Here is a 6521-nt window from a genome sequence, read left to right as displayed (position 1 = left end):
AAAATACTACATATTATTGCTTGCTTGCCTGTTTCTGTAGCTTCTGCTGAGCGTAGTTTCTCAACATTAAGAAGGTTAGATAGTTATCTATATTCTATATTATATGCTTTTGCATCATGCATGATTATATTATATTTTAATTTATATTGCTTGGTACTTTCAAAACTTAGATTAAAAACTTGGTTAAGGTCAAACATGGGCGAAGAACGCTTAGTTGGGTTAGCTCTGCTTAATATTCATAGACACAGAACAGTTGAAGTTGACGAAGTTATTGATTTATTTGCTGGCAGTAAAAAAAGAAATTTAGATTTTGTTATATAATTCATATTTTGTTTCAGATTATATTATAATTTATAACCATAAAAAATTGTGCAATTAATTTATGCCCCCCCCAAAAATGTTTCACAGGTACGCCACTGGCTCTGGTGTACAAAATATGGGTCACTGCTATGAATGGTGTTGAATTTGAATTCAATGATATAAAATAAATGTATATACGAAAAATGATTCTGAGCGATGTTTGTCTACGTATAATATTACTAAGTAAATATTATATTGAGTAAAGTAATTTATTTTAATATTAAACATTAGTAGAAACAACAGTAGGTTACATTCATTTATGCCAAAAACCAAAAAATTAGGTTTAAAAATGTCATTGTGTACATAAAATATAATAATATACTCTAAAAGTTTCATATACCCACGAATAATATTTTTAAATTTCAACAAAATAACTAAAATCGTTATTCTTGGTTTTAATATGTAATTTCATCCAATTTTGAAATTATAATGTCTATAAAAAAAACTGTTTATGTATTTTTTAAATTTGTTGGTTACAGTATGAACTATTTATGAGAATCATTGTTTTAAATGTTCATATTTTAAGTATACAAAAAAATGTTTTTATAAATATCTGACTACAAAATAGTTTGCACATTTTCGAGATTATGATGAATTTCGTAAAAATATAAAAGCTCAAAACGAGTCATTATATTATATTAAAAATTTTACTGTTTGTAGAAAATGATAAAATAAACATTAGATGTAAATTGCAAGAACCTATCGGTTATTAGTATTTGAATAACAACAAAATAAGAAAATCGTTCTATGAAAATTTGTTAATTTACTGGTGATTATTCATGTCTATCTTTAAAAACTCGTAAAAGATTAATTTGACTATCCTGTTAACATTTTTATTTGTTAAATGTAGACAATTATAAGGGGAATCTTGTATGGAAATTTCAAATACTGGATAAAAATAGGTATTTTTTTTATGAATTTCTAACTCGAAATAATTTGCCAATATTCGTGTTTTTGATGTATTTTGTCAAAATGTAAACTTCAGATGCTCATAAATAATTATTATTGACTTACGCTGAACTTTTTTTTAAACTTCATTAACATCAACTTTTGAGAAACGTTGTTTTATACATTTTCAAGTTGGAATTACCGAAAAATGCTGTATTGACAATAGGTAGTTAAAAAAGAACTAATTAAATTCGAAATTTTTTTATGCTATAAATGGCTCAAAAAGTATGATGATTGATAGTCAGAAAATAAGTCAAAATACTTCAAAAATGTATGGTGAATAGAAATTGCTAATATTCAGTGAAAATATCATCTATATTCGGTTATTTTTAGTTACATTAAAAAACAAAATTGATTTTTTTGAAAACTATTGGGAATTTTAGTACCCCGACGTACCAATTAGATTCACTTTCCCAACAGAAAAGAGTGTGTTGAAGAAAATTGAAGCATTTTTTATCTCAAAAGGCGATTCAATTAAAACCAATACATTCATAACACCGCTAAGAATTTAAAATGTATGAATTTTAACACAAAAGTATTCACATATTTTATTGATTTTTATCCGTAAAAATTTGAACTATAGTCTATAAATGCTTGTAAAAAAACATGATGACTGTATGTTTGATATTTGTTTAATTATTTCCGTAAGAACTACTTATGTGTTATGAGGATCCTTCAGAACCTTGTATTATATTTTCAAACGTTTGAACTCACAAACAACAATTTACAGATTTGAATGTAATCACATATTAAATACAAAATAAACTAGTAAATTATATTATAAAAATATTTTGTCAAAATGTCATGTTATTTTAGTAATTAAAAAACTATTTTATCAAAAAATAATGTTGTGTACCTATATACTGTCCGTTTTTACTTATTTTAGATTCTGAGCGGTTACTTTTTGGGACTTGGAACAGTAAAAATGTAAACAGAAAATTCAAAGAAATCGAGTTACTAAAATGAAGTATCTATACGCCCTGCAACTATAGTTCAAAATAATAATTTATTACTATTAAATACTAACTATAAATAATATAGGAGCTAGTCTAAATTCGGATATTTTGCATATTATATTAGGAACCTATACATTATGTATTTTTCTGCTTTGAAAATATAAATAATAATTTATATAATATATTATAAACGTATACCTCCATAAGTATACTCTATGAAATTACGTCCGTTGGTAGCTGTCTTTCTACCCCCTCTCATTTTCTCAACATATGCATAAACATAAGTTTGAACTTAAGTGTGTATGTGTGTGTGTGGGTTGTCATAATCCATTTCGAAACTTTTGACTTCATGTGAACAATTCGCTTAGTATATTATGCGTTATATAGCATGTTTGAAATTATTTTAGATTTTGAGCGGAGCGATGAATGTATTGATTTTACAATGATGCGTATTTTGTTTTTGCGTCTGTCGTCACCTTTTGGGAGAGTAAAAATGCTTCGATTTTCTTCAACAGAACTTTCTTCACACAATTTAGTTTCATTTTTTAAAAGTTTCACTCACGAATAATATTTTTAAATTATACAAAATAACTAAATTCGTTATTTCGGTTTTAATAATGTATACTATACAAATATAAAATTTATATAAACATTATTTTTTTACAGACATTTTAAGAACAAATTTGGACAAAATTACATATTAAACCCAAGAAAACGCGGTTTTAGTTATTTTGTTTTAATTTAAAAATATTATTCGTACAAATGGAATTTTTTTGGGAAATATAAATTTAATTTACCGTTGTACTGTAAAATAAGTTACTGTATAAAATAATATCATCAAATATACTTAGTAATATGGCTGATAGATTGTCTTCACTCAGAAAGTTTTTCGTATACAATTAGTTTACATCATTAGAGTCAAATTTAAGACCATCCATTACAGTGACCTACTTGTAACCTACTGTACATGAGAGCTTTAACCACATACCCGTTTTTTTTTATTTTCCCCGATTATTTTGAAAACAACTGGGAATTTTTTTTCACCTTGTACAATTCTTTTAAATTGAAAATTGAACCATTTTTACAAGTTCTTAAGGCTTAATGGATGACGTTGACGCACAAAAAAAACACTTATCATTATAAAATCAATACCTTTACAATATACATTAATCGCTCCACAGTCCTCTATTCAGAATCCAAAAGTGTTGAACATGTTCAAGACATTGAGAATAAGATTTCAAAACAACCAACATTATGTTATATATCTGAACTTGTTCAATGGGGTCCATTATCTTCTTAAATAAATTAATATCTGTATGTTTATGTACCCATCTATTTTATCTATTAAGTTGTCTTTTGTTTATGACACTTACTGTTAAAGGAAATATTATTGCAATAAGTAATTCGATTTATTTCTATTTTTATGATTACCCACAGTATTATCAACGTATAACAATATAATAAATTGCAGTTGGAATAATGTGATAAATGGCGGTAAGAAGATATTATATGAGATAGCAACTGCAGTCGCGCCAGATTTTTATCAACAAACAATTTTTAAGTATAAGAATTTATGGCATATATTGGTGTATTTGGTTTTTGTTACGGTATCGGTTAACATGCTTGTTTAAAAATACCGATAGGAACCATCGATATTAGCGGATATCGAGTATCGGTTCTAGTATATTGGCCCATTCCTAAAAATAATATCCCCGATGTCGTTATTTATCGAATTTTCTTTTGATTTAATTTGCAGGATATTTTTTGAGTGCTATCATATAACATCATACATTCAAATTGTTAGTAATAATACACCGCTACCCAGCGCTGTGGTGAGCTCATTGAGATGAGTGATTCAGTGGTTTGTTTAATGGGTATACATAATATTATACCTATTTATATAAAATATCAATCAAATGTCCAGACGTTTAAGCAAACACTCAAATAGTTGAATATGACAGTTTATTCATAATACTATTATAGTGATTTACTCGCGTGGACACGGTTGCTTATACGAACAAATGACTATAATAATATGTATCTACGTATTACCTAGAAATGTTATAAGTATTTTACTGAAGTCTAATAAACATTGATTTATTCACAATAACTAATTTTAATTATGAATAAAACTTATGCGTACGGCCCAAACATTGGGGACTTTGGAAAACATATTTAGAGTACCCTAGTGAAGCCCGAAATACACCAAAATACACTAGATAAAAACTTTTGTACGCATCCAGATAAAAGCACAGGCCACAGCGAATCCTTGCAAGTTACATAAATTAATTGTAAAGAGTGTGTTGAAATCGCAAAATATCTGTGTATAGACAGTACAAAACAGAGAACTGTCACGAAAGAAATCGATTTTAACGCGATGATTGTACGATGCGGTACTTTGGACTATTTAAAACGCAAGTCACAGTTCCTGCAGCAGATGTATTATAAAGGGCAAACAGTTGGCATTTAACCGAGGCACTTAGAACCGGACGCTCTCCAAAATTTCTGGACAGTCCACTTTATTGCCATATCGTTGTTGACTCGTGGGCGAAATAAGACAGCACATCTAAAACATGTAAGCGTGTAAACGTGTAATATTATATAGGTACTTATATGAAATAAGTATTATACCTATTTAAGATTGAAATACGATGCTAGATTGGAATAGTAAATTGTATGGTTTTATCTGGCTCAACCTGAAATATTCACATATGTATGTATGGATCTTAAGTTATGCAAAATAAATCTTCTTTGTCATAATATACCTATTGGCTATAAATATATTGTGTAAATGTAAATAATTATAATTATTAATTGATATATATTATGTATAGGTAAATATTATTATGTATCAGTGTATCACAAGTATACGTAATCATACCTATAAAAAACCTCATTCAATAAAAAGCTTTATTAATATCTAGTTATTTATTTTTTAAGTAACTATAGATCAAAAAATGATACCTATACATTTTAACTTTTATGAAATAATAAAAACCTCGTTTTATTTCCTTATGACAATAAACTATTTTCCTTAAAAAATTAAATAATCAAAAGAATATCAATAATACCTGCATAATTTGTTACCTATATAGTACAATAGATTGAAATCTTTGTGTGGTGTAATAATAAATTAAATATAAAAATTAACATTAAGATTGAATACATTATCAAGCAAAAAATAACTCGTCGTATACCTACATCTAAATTCTTAGTTGTATTTGAAAATTTTAGTTTTTAACTAATAATATTATTGTAAATATCATGAATGTGTGACACCATTACAAACCATAAACATTAAATAAGTTATAAGGAATAATGACATATTATATTCATCCGTGTACAGTATAGTGTATTACACATATTATACGTCATATACTCATAACTCATGTTAAGATGTATAAAAGATACACTATGATAATATGCTATGTTCAATAGTCCTGGAACAACAATACCTCCTTAGTACTTAACAATTGGAAAAAACTAACCAAAAACAGTCGGAAAATGAGAATATTTAAGCAACATTAATTTTCATCAAAACCGATTTAAATTTTTTGTTGTTATTAAGGGGATTGGTGGCTGTGATTTCCTGTCTTTGTTTAACACACGCGCAACATAAGAATTTATACGTGTTTTTTGTCAAACGTACCGATTGATATATAGTGAAGCGATAAGAATTCTCAAAACAGATTTGAAATTGTCATCAAGTCTTCTTGCGATCGGTCAGTCTACATTTTTGATTTTTTTGATTTTTTTTGACACTTCTCCAAAAAATGATATATGAAATTTTTGTAATGACCCTTTAATAATAAAATAATTTTAGGATTTTGGGGGATAATATAAAATATGTGGACTGACCGATGTCAAATAGACTTGACGACAAATTCAAATCTGTTTTCAGAATTTTTATCGCTTCACTATATATCAATCGGTACGTTTGACAAAAAACACGTATAAATTCTTATGTTGCGCGTGTGTTAGACAAAGACAGGAAATCATCGCCACCAATTCCCTTAAGAAATAAATAATTTTAATCTTAATATTTTCATAAATTATTTATAAAAGAATTTCCTATATACAAATTCACAAAAAAATGTATTTATTTTACAATAGAATTTTAGATTCTCAGTGGAACGATAAATGTATTGATTTTACAATGATGTGTGTTTTTTTTTTTTTTTTTTTTTTTATTTTTTTTTGTGTCTGTGTACACGATAAGTAGTCGAAATAATGCTACGATTTTCAACTTCAGTATCT

The sequence above is a fragment of the Acyrthosiphon pisum genome, chromosome X, assembly GCF_005508785.2.
Source record: "Acyrthosiphon pisum isolate AL4f chromosome X, pea_aphid_22Mar2018_4r6ur, whole genome shotgun sequence".
Lineage (NCBI taxonomy): Eukaryota > Metazoa > Arthropoda > Insecta > Hemiptera > Aphididae > Acyrthosiphon > Acyrthosiphon pisum.
This window is presented reverse-complemented; position numbering follows the sequence as displayed.